Source organism: Osmerus eperlanus, chromosome 1 (assembly GCF_963692335.1).
Source record: "Osmerus eperlanus chromosome 1, fOsmEpe2.1, whole genome shotgun sequence".
Classification (NCBI taxonomy): Eukaryota; Metazoa; Chordata; class Actinopteri; order Osmeriformes; family Osmeridae; genus Osmerus; species Osmerus eperlanus.
Genome location: NC_085018.1, coordinates 6,878,326 through 6,898,318, shown reverse-complemented (window position 1 = coordinate 6,898,318; position 19,993 = coordinate 6,878,326). Strand labels below are relative to the sequence as shown.

General features: G+C 43.3%; 2 protein-coding genes across 2 annotated transcripts in view; one reads left to right on the top strand and one right to left on the bottom strand.

The window, feature by feature from the left end:
- Window positions 1-19,993, bottom strand: part of LOC134017173 (protein phosphatase 1 regulatory subunit 15B) — a 598,478-nt gene that overhangs the window by 167,563 nt on the left and 410,922 nt on the right. The gene's annotated exons all lie outside the window — the stretch shown is intronic.
- nfasca (neurofascin homolog (chicken) a) overlaps window positions 1-19,993 on the top strand; it is an 87,322-nt gene that overhangs the window by 312 nt on the left and 67,017 nt on the right. Inside the window, exon 2 of the mRNA XM_062456269.1 lies at window positions 14,648-14,689. The gene's annotated coding sequence lies outside the window, so the exon portion shown is untranslated. The remainder of the gene's footprint in view (window positions 1-14,647; window positions 14,690-19,993) is intronic.

The following is a 19,993-nucleotide window of genomic DNA, read 5'->3' as shown; positions in this document are numbered from 1 at the left end:
AGAGAGAGAGAGAGAGAGAGAGAGAGAGAGAGAGAGAGAGAGAGAGAGAGAGAGAGAGAGAGAGAGACGATGAATGTGTTTGAGTTTCATGTCTGTGCTCGGCAGAAAGGGGCTTTGTTTGGAAGCACTTGCGATGTCAGATGCATGGGGTTAGAAAGTGTGTGTTTGTGAGAGAGACTGTGTGTTTTTGAGAGAGTATGTGTGTGTGTTTATGAGAGAGAACATGTGTTTTATCATTTTTATACAGTTTAATGAAATCCATCAAAAGCTTGACAATTGTGTTTTATGTAAACGTACATTTATTACTGAGGGGCTCTGAGGCCATAATTCAAACACACCTATCATACACACCATTGAATAACTTTTGCCTCTCACAAACTGAAATACACTCACTCTCACATTCACTACTGAAGACCTCTCACGTATATAAATCTGAAAATGTAACCTCTCACTCACAACTGAAAATGAAACCTGAGAGTGCAACCTCTTGCACACACAACTAAACATGCTTACTGCTTTCCTTTTTTTCATATTACGAAAGTTAGTGTCACTACATTTTTTGGATCACTGAATATGCATGATGTGTCCACAATGTAGGCTTGTTAAGGCATGTTTGGTTGAATATTTTTTATGAATTACGTAGAATTAATATCCTTTGTCCTTAATTACAATTGTGTTACATTTATGTTGACTATCTCTATTGGCTTAAAAACGTAATACACATTTTAGCTTAATATATTAGGCTTTTCCACATTTTATGATGCTTATGTTAGCGATGGAATTTATTTTAAAGTACATTTAGCAATACTAACTTGTCAGCCGGTAAGTTTGTTTCTGAGAGTTGGCAATGAAAATGACAGAAAATGACAGGTAGCATAGTGAGGGATGGGTTGGGGGTGGAGTTAACCAGCTTTTGTTCCCACCCATTACCACACAAAAGTCTTTCAAGGGGATTTTCTATGCTTATTGATTTAAACTGTACGAAGCTTTACTATTTCAATATATGACAAATAGTTAGAAAGTTTGCAATCTGCACTTTCAGAATCTGTAAACAACAAAAAATGTATCTTGACCTATTTGAGGACCAAAATACCAGCACCTGTCACATATTGTATTATACCTTCTATTAAGTGTGTTTCAGTTGTATGTGTGAGAGGTTACATTTTAAGTTGTGAGTGTGAGAAGTTACATATTCAGTTGTATGTGTCAGAGGTTTTCACTGTGGTATAAGAGAGGTTTTCACTCATAATTATGAGAGGTTTTCAGTTGTCATGGTTTGAGTTTGCGTTTTCACAAGTATACGTGAGAGGTGTTCAGTAGTGAATGTGAGTGTATTTCAGTAGTATTTGTGAGAGGCAAAAGGTCTTCAATGGTGTGTATGAGAGGTGAGTTTTAATTATGGCCTACACAGCCCCTCTTTGTCAAGCCCCCCTTGACAGTACCCAACATATACACACACGTACACACACAAACAGTCTCTGATTAGTCTGTCTGATAGAGTTGATTGGAACCATCGATCGCTGGATATGTCTGGCTACATGCTGGGTCATTGGCCACCATTAGTCCTGATATGTCTGACTGTAAGTCTGCCTGTCTGTCTGTCTGTCTGTCTGTCAGTCTGCTTGTCTGTCTGTCTGTCTGTCTGTCTGCCAGCCTGCCCAACATGTCTGTCCACCTGTATGTCTGTCTGTGTCTGTCAGGTATTCATCTAGTGTGTGTGTGTGTGTGTGTGAGTGTGTTAGTGGTGTGTGTGTGGTGTGCATGTGTGTTAGTGGTGTGTATGTTGGGAAGTGGGGATGTGAGTGTGTATCAGTGTGCAGCACTGTTAAACTGCTGTCAGACAGAGAGACTGCTGTTCGACCCCAGCTGACTACATTGCTGTCTGTAATGCTATAGTACCATGTACACACACGCACACACCCATGCACACACACTCACACGCACACAAACACACACTTGAACACACGCACGTGCACACAAAGTTACATGCTCATTCACACACACGTACACACACCGCACCACACATACGCAATGTATGTTTAGTAGCTCTATACTAGATTGTGGGAAACCAGCTTTTCATCCAGTCCAGCAGAATCCCTGGGTGCAGTATGTTATAGTACAGTATAGTAGTGTATGAACACACACACATTAATTATTCACATATTAATGCTGACATAGTGACATACACACACATCACATATTCATGTAATTAATTACATTCATGAATATGTGAATATATAAATGCCTGCATACCATCACCAAAGTCGTTATTGTAACAGTTGGCAGGGGAGAATAGAACTACAGCATGAAGCTTTAAATGCTCTCACAGTCACAGGGAACACTACTGACGTAAACACACTTCCTAGATTGCTTTCAAGACAGAAACCAGAATACACACACACACTCATATGCACACCCACAGACACCCCTGTACACACACACACACACACACACTTGTACGCACACACAAGTAGCCATCAGACGCAGAGCTGTTTCTTGTTGTCTTGACAATGTCACCAGGAGGTTGTGTAACACACACATACACACACACCGAGAACATCATGTGTAGGAGGGTGCACAAGTACAGGCCTGTCTGTGTGTGTGTTGTAGGAAGAGAAGGGAGCAATAATGACAGAGGGGTTCTTAGAAAATAATGTGTGTATGTATATGTGTGTGTATGCATGTGTGTGTGACATGCTCATCTGTGTGGGGGAAGTGAGGAGGAGTTTTTTTTGCGTAGATTGTATAGTGATAAGGGTCAATGCACTGTACACAGATAGAGAGAAATGGAAAGATATATATAGAGAGAGCGCTCTCTGACCATCCTTTGTTCCTGAGCAGTAGGAGGAAGGGGTTAATGCACCCAGAAAAGAGAGGAGGGAGGGATGATAGGGTGAGGAAAGAGAGAGGCGGACTCTAATGGACACCGACGGCCTTTCACAGCAAATATTTAGCTGGACCTCCCCCATCCCCCTGCTCTCTTTCTTTCTCTTTCTCTCTCCCTCTACCTCTCTCTCTCTCCCTCTACCTCTCACTCCCTTCACCTCTCTCTCCTTCCCACCACCTGTATCTCTGTCCCTTCTCCTCTCTCTTTCTCCCTCCTCCTTTCCCTCCCTCCACCTCTCTCGCTCCACCTTTATCTCTGTCTCTCTCTCTCTATCTCTCGTTCTCCCCCCACCAACCAGTCCCAAAGGGTTAGAGCATATTTGCCAGCTCGCTCTTCTTTACGTAAATCCCCCTTTTCTCTGGGAGAGGTTGTTCTGTTCTTGGGCAGTCTTCTTCTAACGTCAGATGCTTGATGGAGAAGGTGCTGCTGAGAATGAGTGTTTATCTTTTCACCATTCTCCTCTGCCACTACTCCCCTCTCTCAACTGCTCTCTTCTCTCTCTCTTGTTCTGTCTCATTCTCCCTCCCCTCTTTGCTCCATTGGACCTTTGTCCTCCATTTCACATCTTGCATCCATCCACCTCTCTCTTTCCATCCATCAATCCATCCCTCGTTCCCTGCCACTATGTACAGCCTGGTGCACAGCAACAGCCTGTCAGAGACCTACTCAAAGGTAGTGATCTGCTCCAGGGTTAGACACCTGCTCCAGGGTTAGAGACCTGCTCCAGGGTGTAACAAACCCAGTAGTAGTGAATCTCAAAAGCCCAGGCGGTTTATACAGATGTTATCTACGAGCTGACTTTAACCTACATTACAGTGGTGTGTATGTTTGAGTGCGTGTGCATGTGCATGTGTGTGCGTGTGCAGTTGTGTGCGTTTGTGTGCATCCACCCTCACTACCAGGCCCCTAGGTTAAGACTGTCTGCTACTCCAACAGAAGCAGTATATCAAAGATTTACACTCTAAATGGGAGCTAATGTGCCAAAAAATGCCCAGAGTAGTTGTAACCTACATACAGTAGCTCCACAACCACATCAGATGTGTGTGTATATGTCTGGGTGGATTTGTGCGTGTGTGTTAGATCTACTAGAAGGCCTTCTGGATATGACTGACTGTCTGATAATAATTCAGCTGTAACAGAGCCAAATAATTCCACTCTTAGTAAATAGTTTTTTCTCTCTCTCTATCCCTCTGTCTTGCTATTCCTCTCCCTCTCTCTTTCTATTCCTCTCTCTTGCTATTCCTCTCCCTCTCTGGCTATCCCGCTCTCTCTCTCTCTATCTATCTATCTCTATCTCTATCCCTCTCTGTCTCTGTTTCTGTCCAGACATGGACTGGTCAAACCAGCCAGACCATCAACTCAACAGTCCGGTTCTGTTTACCAGTACCAGTATTCATGATGCTAATGAGGTGAACTGTAATTATGGGTGTGTGTGTTTCTTTGTGTCTCAGAGGAGCTGAGCTTCTCCTTCATGTCCGGATGTTTCTGGTGATGAGGACAAGGGGAGGAGCTCCTCTGAACTCTTTAGGATTATACAGAGTCAGACTGACAGTTAGTATTAACTGTACACCATCACACGCACACAAGCACACACACATGCACTCAAACATACACAGACACACTGGACTGTACAAGGCCTCCAGAGTACTATGATTGTAGAAGCTAGCTGGGTGAGAGGAGCCTTGAGGCTTGGCATTCTGTTCTACAACTCTGGAAATAACACAAACACACCAACACACACACTCACTAACACAATGTTCTAGCAGTAGGCAGGAGCCTAACAAACATAGATCTCTATGATCTCTTTCGGGGAAGTTCATTCATTGTCTTCACAATAGAAAACCCATTTTCAAAGATTTGTCTTTTTACAAACAGAAAACCAACAGAAACTACTAATCTTGCCTCATTGAAAAGGGCATGTCAAAGTCTTCAAATAAAAGCCCTTCTAGGAGATGGCACATACCTTTGATCCTTGTAGTCAGTAGTCACCATGTTCTTCAGCTTGTCTTGCCTGTATGGACTGAGTGGATGTACACCAGTTGAAGACAAACCTGAGAGTCTGAAGTCTCTGAAACACATCCTCACCACAACACCTCATTCTCACCCCAACACTTCATCCTTATCTTCATCCCAACACCTCATCCTCACTCCTACACCAATGTTTCATTCCTGCTCCCCGTGCCTCCCAAGCAGGTCTGTTTGGTCTCAGCAAAGTGTGTCTCAAGCAATTTCAGATGTGCTATAAATCTAGCATGGATTATTCAAGCGCTGAAGGCTGGCGTCTCTTTGGGCGCCATTGGAAGCAAATTACCCAGTGTACCTTTCTGCTCAATTACATGGTTGACCGCCCCCTCCACCAAAGGAGATGTTCTTGTCTGTCTGTTCGTCTCTCTCTCTCTCTCTCTCTCTCTCTCTCTCTCTCTCTCTCTCTCTCTCTTTGTTTCTCTCTCTCTTCTCTCTCTCCTCACTCCTCTCTTCTCATCTCCTCTCTGCTCCTGTGTCCTGTGTCCTGTTGGTGGTGCTTGGAGAGTTCTCTTACTGTAATCTCAGGGAGCTGGAGACAGAGGACCTAATAGTTCATGAATGTGTGTATACTGTCTAGTCCTGGTACCAGAGATGAACAGCGCTCATGTTTGTGACTGAACCATGATCATAATGTTGTGGTTCATAATGGTGCATCATTTCCAGGATTTCAACTCCATGTTTTGCCAGACTGTGTAAGGGTAAATATTATTAAAAACGTTAAGTTGTGATTGTTGTTGAGTGTGTTTTGGTGGGATTGTTGTTGTGTGTGTTTAGGTGTGATTGTTGTAGAGTGTGTGTTTGGAACATTGTGTTTTGCTGTGCATGTCTCTCTATGACCCTGCTTTATCTCAGTCTAGTTGACTGTGTGCGTGTGTGTGTGCTAATGGGGATAAATTGGTAGCAAATCACTAGAAAAGCATAAATTAGTTATTGTAGGATGTGTGTCCCTCTGACTGTGTGTGTGTATGTAAGTGAGGGGGGTTCTAACCGGTGTTATTGTATCCTGGAGAGATTTCCGAAGCTAACAAATGGATTTGTCAGCTGTCACACATCCACACAACTCAATTCAGCAGACAGACAGGCTTGTGTTAGGTGTAAACACACACACACATAAACAGAAAAAACATTTGTACTCATGTTCACATGCACAGGCACGCATACACTTACTTATGCACACCCTCACACACACCACACACACCCTTACACACACACACCCTCACACCTTTTAACACCCCCACCACCACCACAGATGCACATTATCACACAAACACACACTGTCATGTCAGCCATCAAGCTCCAGCATCCCAGGGGACGTCTGTTCACACATTTCTCTCTCCTCCATCTCTCCCTTCCTCTCTCCAGTCTGTAATTTCTCTCTCTTTTTCCCTCTCTCTCTCTCTCTCTCTCTCTCTCTCTCTCTCTCTCTCTCTCTCTCTCTCTCTCTCTCTCTCTCTCTCTCTCTCTCTCTCTCTCTCTCTCTCTCTCTGTCTTTGGGTCTCTTTCCCTCTCTCTTTTTCCTTGTCTTTTTCTCTTTATTTTCCTTTGTCTTGTTCTCCCCCACTCTTTGTCTTTGGGTTTATCTCTTTCTCTTTTCACCCCTCTCCCTTTCTCTTGTCCTATCCTCTTTCTCTGAGAATAGAGAGTTTCACACACGGCACACGGGAGATTCTGCGGATAATTGACACTGAAGGAAATTAATATCCCTATGACTGGACAATAAATAATATCTGAAATCAAACATCTCATTCACATACATCTCACTTACAGAGGGATGCAAATATGGAGAGAGAGAGAAGGGGATAGTGAATTGGAGGGAGAGAGAGAAGATGAGATAAAGAGAAGGGAGGGAGAGAAGAGATAAAGAGAAGGAGGGAGAAGAGAGAGAGAAGGAAAGACTGCTATGATGTAATATGTGCAGTACTTACAGAATCATGGAAAGATAGCGAGTGGGAGGGAAAGATGCTCAGAAGGAAACAAGGAAATGATGAGGGAGTGAAGGGATGGAGAGATGAAGAAAGGGGGTGGAAAGAGGAGTGGGAGAGACAAGAGATAGAGAGGGCCAGAGATTGTAATATAGGTGAACAGATTTCGAGAGATGGGAGAGGGGGAGGGGAGGGATGGAGATGGGGTAGAAATGGAAGGATAGATAGGTGTATCTGCATGTGTGTGTGTCCCAAGGGAAGCATATCACTCGAGGACATAGTCAACACTTCAGCACCAAATGACTGACATCAGAACCTCTCTGTTTTAGAAGAACAGAGGAGAACAAGGTGGAGGAGTAAATCTACAAGCTCAGGGAAAGAAAGAGGAGGGGGAGATAGAGGAAAGAGAGGGGGGTAGATAGAAAGAGGGGGAGAGAGGAGGGAGATGGGGGAGATGGGGGAGGGAGAGAGAGAGGGGAGGAGAGATGGGGAGAGACAGGCATAAGGGGTTAGATTACATTAAACTACAAAAACCTGGTTGAGGGATAAGTGGATAGGGTGTGTGTGTGTGCGCGTGCGTGTGTGTATGTGTCCCAAGAGGAGGTAGGACTCCAGGTCTACACTAGCCAGTAACAGAATGGCTTTATTAACCTCAGGCAGATGGGCCCATGCTGGGAAATTAGGCCTTGTAGCCATGCCTACAGACACACACACACAGCCAGTAGCACACCCTGCCAAAGCATTTTCATAAACACTTTTTATGTAATGTTTGCATTTATATTTCTATTACACAAAGGTGTGTTTCTAGAACAGTGTGTATGTTTTCGTGTATCCTGAAACACACACATCATACACACAGGCTTTTAGCAGAAAGCAGTCATAAATAATGAGCACATTTAAAAATCACACACTTTCTGTCCCACTTAATCACATGGTATCACTGTACCTGAGTGTGTCTAACTGCATCAGTGGGATCATAGTAAATATCCTTCCAGACGGTATGTTTACTGAGGACAGGCTCAACAATCTGTGTTCCTCCTTCCTCACGGTAACCTGGCAACCAGACATCTGACAGTGGAACATCTTTGTAATGCATCTTGTCAGGAGCAGGTGACACAGACATGACCCACACACACACTCACCACACACGCATACACACACACACATGCACACACACCACACACACATGCACACACACACTCACATACACACAGACACATACACGCACACACAAACACACACTTACACACACAGACACACACATACTTCTAATGTTGGGGTTTAATAGTGGGGAACACCCCTCCCCCTGGGGTCACCCCTCCCCTCTCCCCTCGTGGGGCTGTTGCTAAGAAGCTATAGCGACCAGGGTGCTTCTCCATTGGACGAGGTGTGATGGTGGGGGATGATGAAGGAAGTGAAGGGGGATGTAGGGAGGGGGAGGGAGGTAGATGGGAATGGAGAGAGAGATACAGAGGATGAGGAGAATGAAGAAGACGAGAAAGTAACACCCAAATGAGAATGAGGGTTGTGTTTGACATTTCAGACAGGGAGAGAGGGGTGCAGGAGAATATAAAAAATTGATAGCTTGGCATAAAAAAACACGTGGATGGAATAATGGAAAATGATGACAAAAAAAGAGGGCAAACGTAAGCTGTGAAAGCTTTGAGGGAAAGATTTAGGAAGACACAGAGGGAGAAGAGAAGGAAGGTCCTCCTTCATTTGGTTGTGCAATGGGGAAATATAACATGTTTTTTGACCACACACACAAACACACACTCATTCAGGTTGAATCAGCTTGAGCATCCATGACATATGCCCCTGGGTATTAATTTATAGTTAGACTAAAAGCTACATCACCTCTCTCCTACAGTCTAGCTGAACTATAACCTTTCAGAGACACCTGTTACTGTAATAACACACATTCTACACTGGGCTCATCCAGGTCTCTACCTAGTGTTTAGTTCTGGATATCTTGGGTTTAGTTCTTGGTCTTGGCTTTGAACTGGTTTAGTTTTGGTCTTTGTATGTGTGTTTGTGCATGTCTGTGTTTGTGTGTGTGCGTCTGTGTAAGTGTGTGTGTGTGTGTGTGTTTCTTAGCTTCTTGGCTGATCTAATTGTTCGTAAATCTGTCAGGTTCATGGAACAGTATTCCTTGTTAACTTTGGTTGTGTGTGTGTAATCTATGCAGTTTCATGACTGAAGTGAAAGGGGTTGGCAACGTGGCAACACAACTGTGTGTGTTAATATTTCAGATGGATGGACAATGTTTGTAGACACGTGTAGAAGTAGATTAAACTGTGTAGAGATGTGTGTCAGTTGGCATTTCTGCACATTAGAAAAAGTCACTTGCAGGGTCTAGAGCTGGAAGTCAAGTATTTTTGAGTCACGCCATATTTTACTACTGAATGTGTTGAGACTTACACAGCATCACAAAAACAGATTAAAATTCAATACCGTTATGGAAAAGTGTATTTAATCTTTGCAATATACATAATGTGTGTGTATATAGAGAACCTTTTTAAGCTTTACGCTTCTAAGAGTGGAGCGGAGTTTGGTAGGAAATATACTGTAATTGCTGTGTGTAATTATTGACATAATTGCATATTGAGTAAAAGTTGTTCATGTTTTTACTTCGCCAAGTAGTTCTTTATATAAATACACACTGCAATAAGGATGCTAATATGTGACCTGTGTTAGCTTCATAGACTAACTGCAGTTTGTTCACGTTCACAGTTTCACTAGCATGTATGTTTCCCCAAGCAGTAAAGCCCAATAACTTAACTTGACCAGAAATATGAGAGGAATCTGAATAGTTATACATAATTATACTTAAAATAAATATGCTTGTCGGTATAAAATACAGTGTCTTGAGTTTAGATTCCCAAACCTATGAACACCCTACCGATATTTTATGTATAGTGTTCTGATCATGTAAAAACACACTTACACACACACATTTGTCACTTAGAGGATGACAGAGTTGTGGACTTGTTTATTCATTCATGCATTAATCAATTGGTGATTCTGTTAGCAGGATACGCTTCATCAAAGTGTGTGTGTGTGTGTGTGTGTGTGTGAGCGAGGATATGAATGTGTGTGAGCAGGTGTATGTGAGAGAACACTGATATTGATCTGTGAACACTGAACCAGATATTATTCTTCGCCGGAAGGACTGACCTCATGGACCATCATTAGACAACATTAGTGCATCTGGCACAATCATCTCTCTCTTTCTCTTTTTCTATCTCTCTCATACACACTCTCTCTCTCTCCCTCTCTGTCTCTTTCTCTCTCACACACTCTCACATACATTCTCACTCTCTTTCTCTCTGTGTATAGTCTGGTGACCTCAAGCTACCCTCTTATGTCTTTCCCTCTGAACCCTTCTCTCTCTCCTTCAACAAACCACTTCTCTCTCTCTCTCTCTCTCTCTCTCTCTCTCTCTCTCTCTCTCTGTCTGTCTGTCTGTCTGTCTGTCTGTCTGTCTGTCTGTCTCTGTCCTTCCTGTTCATGATGCGGTCAGACATTGACAGGGGCTAACAGTGTTTTCCAGAATTTCGCTCCCAGTCCAGTGACATTGATGCAGATACAATTTAGCAACCTGGGAGAATATACCCGGATTTCAAGGAAAGCTCTTTCCAGAGTTCTCACTGGTATAGTCAGTCTCATCTTTGTGCTGATGTGAGTGTCATCAGTCACAAACAAATATTCCTGACTGAAATATTTGGTGTGTGCACAGTATCTCAAGTGTGTGTGTGTGAGTGATTTGCCTCAGGTGGTTCGACCATCATTTATTTATTAACAAGCTTCATAAATAGAGGACAGTTGGACGCAGGAAGTGCTTAAGCAAGCCTCCTGCCAGGAACCCTGGGATTGATTTATCCCTGCCTCTTTATGACCCCCCCCTTCCCCCTCAGGGCTGGACACACACACATACAAAGACACAGACGTACACACACATACATACACATGCACACACACACAAACACCCAGATGCACTCGTACACACACACTAACAAATACACACACACACTTTATCCCCCGGCCATACACCCCCCCACTTCCTACAGTAATGGACACAGCTTGGCCTCTGCTCTCCTCTCTTCTTCTCTTCTCCCCTTTTTCTGCTCCTTCTGCCTCTCTCTCTCTCTCTCTCTCTGTTTGTTTGATCCTGTTTTCTCTCTCCCTAGCTAGAGCCCTCCTTGCAGCTTCTTTTCCTGTCTTTTATCAACTTATTTTGTTTTTAATGTCTCTTCTGTCTCTTCTCTTTTTCTCATCCTCTGTCCTTAACCCCTTGCTTGCTTGCTTGCATTGCCACATTTCCTGCATCTGTCTTCTCTCTTACTCCCCACCCCCTATCTCTCTCTCCCCACCCCCTATCCTCTATCTTCCTCTGTTAAAACTAGGTCATTCTGCAACATCGAGCTATAGCTCCTGCCAAGTATGACATCGCCCTCCCTGCCCAGCAACCACTCGTTTATCCTCATCCTTCCTTACCTTCCCCTGAGGGCTCAGTGGAACAGGGAATTAAACACCTTGGATGTGTCCCTCCCGTCTTCTGATACTCCTATCCTCCTATCTCCAACTCTCCTCCTTTCCTCTCCCCCAACTCTCCTCCTCTCCTCTCCTTTCTTTTTCTCTCCTCCCACCAACTCTCCTCCCCTCCTACCCCAACTCTCCTCCTCTCCTGTCCTCTCCTCTCTCCCTCTTTGCACCAGGGTGGTACCCAATTAGGTTTTCTCCAGGGGTGTTACCATGACAACAGGCAACATCATTAGATGGGGTAATGCTAGGCAATGGTGTCATGGCTACAGACAGTATAGCCCCTGACCTCATTAGCATATGACCCCTCACCAGGAAGTGTGTGTAGTGGTCATTAACGCCATGCCCCTGGGTGAGTGGTAGGGCTTAGGAGGAACATTAATGGACAGGGGCAAAGGTTAAGGCTTTAATATGTTAGAGAGTAAGGGACAGAGGTAACCGAAAGAGGTACAGTTGTGTTTTTGGGAGCACTCACATACACTCTGACACACAAACTCACACACATCCTGGTTATTTAGGGTTAATGTTAGTATGTATTCATTCATCTGTTTCCATGTTTGGGGCTTAAGCTTTATAATGTGTTTATTTTCCCATTATGGGTTAACAAGTCCAGTGTTAATGAATCTCATGTTGACTAGTCTTATGTTAACCATGACAACTAGTCCATTGTTAACTAGCCCCATGTTATCCATGTTAACTAGTACTGTAGTCCCATGTTAATTAGTCCTGTGCTTTGAACATGAGTGGAACTGTAGTCACTTGCTACAGGAAGACTTTAGTCCCGGACTCTGACTACAGGAAGACTGGTGGACCCTGACTACAGAATAATTGGAGGACACTGACACTACAGGAACACTTTAGCCCAGGAGCCTGACTAGAGAAGTGGTATATGTTTTCCTTTCCATTGCAGTTCGCTGGACAGAACGATCTCCTCTCTCCCCCACAAGTAGGCCACAACTGTGCTATGCCTTTCGGCCACATGACCCACTTAACCTAGAACAACTACAACCCCCAGCTGCTCCACTGCTTGGCATGAAGCACCAACATGAAGCATCACTAGACTGGAGCCCCTGGGTCACAGCCTTCAGTAAACCTTCATAAGGCCTGGAATTCTTGGGTCATGTAGCTTTCATAAGGCCTTGAGAACCTGGTCATATCATTTTCATAAGGCCTTCATAACGCCTGGAAACCCTCGGCCATAGCCTTCAGAAAACCTTCATAAGGCCTGGAGTTCTTGGGTTATATAGCCTTCATAAGGCCTTGAGACCGTGGGTCATATCGTTTTCATAAGGCCTTCATAAGGCCTGGGGAGCCTGGGTCACAAATCCTTCATAAGGCCTGCGTAGGTATGACATAACAGCTGGAAGATGAGGGTTGTCCCACAGGGGGAAGACGGCTTGTGACAAGAGGGCCAATGGCCAGCTTGTGTGACTATGTGACCAGGGGTCATGGATACGACGAGGAGTCTAGATGATTGACATTTGAAGAGTCAGAACTGTTCTTTTTTGTTGTTAACAATAAGGATGTCAGTTAGATTTAGTTTGGTCAGAGCTATGGAATAATACATTGTCCATCTTTTCTCACGACATCTTAGCTTCCCTTACATCATTTTTACGTCAATATTTGTGTGTATGTACAGGTAAAAAATAAAGAAATTGCCCAGTAGTAAACGTTTGGGTCTCCCCCATTATATGGCATGGGACAACTTGTAAAAACGATTTCTCCAATTCTGAATGTCCTAGAAACTCCAGCCTGGTACCATCATGTTCATATGAGTCCCATGTAAAGCTCTGTGGCCTTTGAAATGCTCCAATGAGTTATAGCACCAGCAAGGGGTAGAAATTAGGGCTAATGTTACTCTAAAAACTTTAAAACCTTTTTTTCATTTATCGGTTATCTTAACGGTATCAGCTATGAGAAGCAGGTTATCATCGATTATTAGTATTGGCTGAAAGAAAATCTATATTTAATTAATCTATATGCATCTATAGTGTTTATGTGTGTATGTGTGCATGTGTTTGTTTGTGTGTGTGTCTTTGTGTGTGTGTTTTCCTACCCCCCATGTGGTTTTCCGACTGTGGACTCTCCTTAGGGCAGTCTGTGTTTCTACGGCAACAAAGAAGGATGAACAAGAAAGAGGGATGGGAATAGAGGAGTGTTTTTACATCCCTCTCTCTCTCTTTCACACTCCCTCCTTTCCAGCTCTGCCTCCCCTGGTGAGGTTGGAAACCTTATGCCATGACTGGCAAACAGACGGCTTCCTTTATACTCGCGCACACACACACAGGCACAGACACACACATATACACACACACACAGCCTGAAAGAACATTAGATATATATCTGGCTCTGTGTCAGACACATACACACTCTCACACTCCCAAGGCGTGCAGCTTCCTCTGTGTGTGTGTGTGTATGTGTGTATGGTTTGTCTCTTGTCCTGTTTGGCTCCTCCTGTCTTCCTACACATCAGGACATAAATGAACAGTCAGCAGTCTTGACTAGACAGTGTTCCTGAAATACACTAACAAGCCCCAACATCCTAAGAGTTATCCAGAGGTCAAGTACATATATGTTTTTCACATTGATGTTTCACCCATGTACCTTCTGATTTATTACCTGACACAGCTACTAGACCTGTTATAGCACTGTAGCTATGTTGGTCTACTGTACTACATCCTACATCATTAAACACCTGGTTTGTGCATCTTATTGGGTTATGGTTGTGGCGGTCATTATAATTTCCTTACTTTTAACACAACTTCCTTACTTTTCACAAACACCACTTATTTGTTTTTTTTTTCATTACATTACACATTGGTGTACCAAGGTGTATTCCATCCACCTCAAGGTGTCTAGCCAAAGGTGACAATAAGCTAACGGCACCAGCTGGCTCTGAAGGTTCTAAACGTTGTCACTCTGAAGGCCTCCTTTAGGGTTCTAATGCAGGAAGTTCTGGGTTGTAGACAGGAAAGACCATAGCCAAGAAGGAGTCAGTGGAGAGAGTTAGGCCTGTAGCTACACAAAGGAGCATGATTGTTTCTGGATGGCTGGGTAGTGAGTTAGGAGACTCAGAGACAGACATGCTGCCTCATATACAGATATGATCCTTCTGCTGCTGACACCCAGGGAAAACAGAGAAGATAAATGGTTTTATTCAAACAGGACTGGAAAGACTACAGGTTGCTGTACATTTCTATGCAATTACTTTTCCGTGCCTTATTCTGGCTGGTGTTAAAATTCGTTTTTTTTGTTTGTTTCTCCTCTGCAGGTCTGCTCTAGGGTGTGAAAGCAGGATACCATCCAGACATTTGTAAGTCTTCTCTTTTTCTATTGATTTATATATTTCCTTAACCTCAGTCTTGTCAAATGGGGTGCTTTTGCCTGGCCCTCTCAATTTTCATGCTGGTGTCTGTGTGTTTGTGTGATGTTGACTGTGGGTGTGATTGTGTGTGAGTGTATGCGTGTGTGAGGTTCTGTGTGTGTACGTTTGAGGGTATGTGTGTGTATGTGTGAGGGTGTGTGTTCAACCGGTCGTTCCCCAGGCCCCAGTCCTGCTCACTCAGACTGATGCGTCTCTGACTACAATCCACATCAGCTCCTCCTGTCAGTCTCACCTCAACTGAACCATCTCTGTCTGTGTGCTTTTCTGTCTATGTATGTGTCTGTCTTCCTGTGTTGTCTGAGTGTGTGAACATGTGTTTGCGTGTGTGTGTGCATGTACTAGCCTGTTTTTATCAACTGGTGTCGCTAACAAGGGCTATCGTGGCTAGTTGTATGTGTCCTTGTGTGTGTGTGAGGGTGTGTAAGACTGTGTGTATTTGGGGTATTTTTTGTTCTGGAGCAACTGCCCTGGGGGTATGGAGAGGGAGGAGGAGAGTTACCTTGTCAACTCCAAGGGTTCCACTGCTCTCTGAGACTGTGAGAGAAGGAGAACACAGAGACAGACAGACAGAGTGTGTGAGAGAGAGAACCTAGAACAAAAACATGTACATTATGAGCTCAAATTACTTGTCCAGAACTCTTGATTTTCCAATTACATTACTATACTATAGTTCTGGGTACTATACAAAGGAATCTCTGTGTGTCTGTGGCTCGATTATCTCACCAACCGAGCACTATATGAGGATGAAATGTGTCAGGTGTAGTGCTCAGGACACAAAGACATCTAGATGTGTGTGTGAAGTTGTTTGGATGAGCGATTTGCATTAGCAAAAATGTTAAACATGTTTTTTGCCATGTTGAAGTTGAACCATGGATCTCGCGAGACGCCAACGGCCCTGCACTATAAAATAAAATGCACATAGTGCATATATATATATATATAAGTAGAAATAGAAAATATAAAACACAGGACATGAACACTGTTCTTTTGAATTTAGCCCATTCTGTTGGCAAAGCCTACCTGACTTTGTTGGCTGCCATGGTGTTAGATTAACCCTTCTTTAAAGTCCTCATTACCAACAACAACTGGCTCAACCATTGTGCATGCATGAACGAAATGTGTAGATGTTTGTTGTGGTAAGTCATAACAGATGTTTCCCTGCTCCAACACACCTGATTCAAATGAATGGGTCATTCATTTGAATCAGGTGTGTTGGAGCAGGGAAACATCTAAAACGTACAGGACAGGGGGTATACTTGAGGACCAGGGTTGAGAACCACTGTACTAGAGCATTGGCAGAAATTGCTTTTATGATATGCATATGAGTGACTAGTATAGATGATGTGGAGGTTGAACAAGTACTTCAGAGATGACAGAATTTCAATTGTGATCTGAGAAATATAGGTACCAAAGCCACTGAGAAGAACTGTTATCACCAGCTGCATCACAGGCATTGCAATATCTATCTATAATTCCAGAAATCGCTGTGTCACTGACATCATTGCGGGCACTGTGCCCTATCTATAATTCCAGGAATCTGTATTTGTGTGTTTCACTGACGTCTTATTCACCGACTGCATCATGGGCACTGTGCACTAGTTAATAGAATTAAAGATTACACATTTTAATTGGCCATACTCAAACTATACACTAATCTCAGCTCTGGTGTTTCCCCCCAAAATCTGGAACCGGGGATTGATCACCCCCATATAAAAAATTTAGATACATTTGATTCCAATAATTACACTGGGATATGTGTCAACAGCAGACTGGGTAAAATACTCAGTATCATCAACAACAGTTCCCTCCACTTTCTTAGGGGGAAAAGTATACTGAGCAAATGTTGAGAGAGGGAGAGAGAGAGACAAAGAGTGAGAGGGAGATTTTTTTGTTAATTTTTTATTTTTATTGGGCAGTCAAAACTGCCCCTTAGCCACCACACTAGACAGTAGAAACCTACTTAATCACGTTGACTCAGGCCAAAGAAGAGAGAGACACAGAGAAAGAGGGAGAAAGTGAAGGGGAGATAGAGAGAGAAAAGTGGGGGAAAAGAGATGAGAGGGTGAATGGAGTGTCTTCCCCCGGGCTTCTCAGTCTGACCACAGGCACACTGACCCTCACCCTAGTTTCATCATCACAACATCAGTCATCCTATTTGTTAATCTGTATGCCAATATTAATCGGCCCCTATTTGACACGCCCTGACACAAACACACATATAGACATCCTCTAGCTCCCAATAACCTTGACCCCCTCCTCTACCTCCATCACCCCATTGTCCACCTCCCCCTCTACCTCCACCCCTTCCTTTACCTTCCCCTCTACCTCCCCCTGAATAGGTCGGCCTGAGCAGAGAAACTAAGTTCAAACGCACATATACAGGCACAAGTACATTACCACAATGTTCAAATCCACGTATACAAACACAAGGGGCCCTATTTTAATGATCTGAAACGCAAGTGTAACCCCTTTCTAGTGGGTTTTTTCTGACACACTAGTCACACTCGTATAACATAAACAGGATCCTGGGTTGCCAGCTAATGGATGATTCACAAGTCAAATCTGTTTACCAAGTAGAACTAGAGAATTCAGAGATTGGCAGACTAACAACCATGTAACGAGACTTAAATCATAACAACATTTATTGCTCTCGTTCGTTATCTTTTAAGGGATTTTGGTTGAATATGAATTCAGAAACAACAACTATCACATACCGTCCACTTATCAAACATCAAATGTACATATCAAATCAGACTGAGTGTATACCCTTTCACACTAACAGTTTACCAACAAATAACCCATATGTGACAGTTGAAATGAAACAGAAATGACACCTTTGTTATTCTAACCAAGCTTGGATACTAAATTCGTTGGGGCCCAGTCGACACGTTGGTGCACATTGTGGAATCCGATTGAGTCAGTGAACCATGTCAGTCGGCTAACTCAATAGTTAGCGAAGGCTGATGTGACACAGTCCCATATCTCTATCCTTCACTAGCTTTACTTTGTCTTAGTCAAAGTACTCACGCAACCTTCACCCTAATATGGCAAAACTCTCGCCAACGCACACCAAGCAGTAAAAATGATGTCCAGTCCAGGAGAGCCACATGCGATGTAGGCTATCTTTGCTTTCCTTTAAGTTCGTTGTCCTCGTGGTCGGGAAACACAGCTTCACCGTCGAAGAAGAAAAACATTTATTTTCTTAGACCAATGTAGACTAAACAAATATTGTGCACATACAATTCGTAACTGCCGTACAATACTTAGGCAACCAACAGTTTAAGTCTCCAAAACGTGTGTTCTTAGCCGAGCAGCCAAACGTAGCTCCCTCGTCCCTCGTTCTCTCGAATTCTGGGATACCCCCCTCCAAGTCAAAAACTAGTATAGTTAAAAGACATGTTTATTCTCATTTCTGATTGGCTTATACCCAATCACTGTGCATAGCTAGAATATAAGCGTTAGGACTCTGGGAAACTGAGTCTGGAACTAAGTTATAGCATAGTAATAAGAAAATAATAAAACTGGTGCAATAAAACACATTTCTAGAGAGCCCTACACAAGTATCAAAACGCAAAGCGCAAGTAACTTTGTGGGCGGGACTCCGGCGCTGTTGCTATTATAATATGACTTTGCGCCTGGCGCAAATCTAAAATGGGTTGGTCTGAAGTAGCTACATTACTAATGGGTGTGGTTTGGGCGTAACGTGCAATACACCAATCAGAGCGTCATCTCACATTCCATTTTAGAGCAGCGCTTGTTCCATGGCGGATTGCTATTACAACGGCGGATTTGCCAGGCGCACGCCAGGAGCGGTTCACAGCCGAGGAGACCGACGTTCTAGTCAGGGCCGTAACAGATAGAGAAGTGACATTGTATGGGAAAGGCAGAGCAGTTTTCTCATTGCACTAAATTGCCCGCTCATGCTGCTCATTCAAATTCTTATTCTTATTTTTATATATATATAATTTTTTTAATTGTTATATTTTTAAATTGTTTAGTTCTTAGAATTAGTTTAACTATTGTACTTTAAAAAAAAACTTAATTTAAGACCCGTATATGTTTATTGTTTGCACCTTCCTGCCACAGCAATGTTCCCTTTATAAATCACAGATTATCCACAAGTGTGCGTACGTGAATCAGCATTGTACCCCGCCCTGAACACGCCCATTTTTAACCATAAATAGTCAATGCGAAGCACCTCATGAATGCTAATCTAGTATCTCATCATGACCCTGGCATGCGATTGTTCTTTAGGGTGAATCATAGCGCATGACAACTTCTCAGACACTGTTAGCCTATTGGTGGAGCCCGAAAACTCCGAAAATGTGGTGGCCGGTAGATCACCAATTACAAAAACTGTGCGAGTGGCGTCAACTGTGCCAGTGATACCGCGAGTCGAGATACAATTTGAAAACAAAAGCGTTTTGTTATGAACAGTAATCTATTAAAGTCTGGACTGATGACGTGGAGTGTAGCGATTGCACGGGAGCTTAACGACTGTATTTCCAGTTTTTGACATATGATGATATATGCACAGTATTAAATAAATATATTTAGTTATACACTGTATTCTGCAGTTATTTAAAGGTAGGATATGTGATGTTATCTGCATTCCATGCAGTCGGGCATTTCCCCCTCCTGCACTCCAGTAGTGGACAATATGATGGAGACAGCGCTGAATTTTGATTTAAAATTTGAGTTGATTGTACAAGGTGTTTATGGAACAATTATCGCTCAGTACAAGCTAAAATAATACTGCTGGATTAAATCTTCATGATAATGATGAAATCGAGTGAAAAAAACGTGTGTGAGGAAAACAAAATATATAAATATTACGAGTAATAGTTCTTCCCACATTTACTTTCTGCAGTCTGACTACAGTACAGTCATCTGCGTCCCCGATTCCAACTGTTTCCAAAATGTGCGTAGGCCTAAGGGAGGGTCAAAGTTTGCGTGGATGACCGCACATTCTCCCGTCAAGTTTGTTTTTTATAAATCACAACCTTTGCGTGGAAAGTGGCGTACGCACATTTTCAGCCCCGTTTTGTGCGTACGCAAGCTTTATAAATGAGACCCCAGGGCTGTGAGAGCACCATTAGCTGGCACCAAACCCTCTCCAAACAATGCTCTAATGCAGGGGTCACTAATTGGCGGACCGCGGTCCGGGTCCGGACCCAGGCGGTTCCCTATCCGGACCCGGACCTATAACCGATATATTATTATGGAATTAAT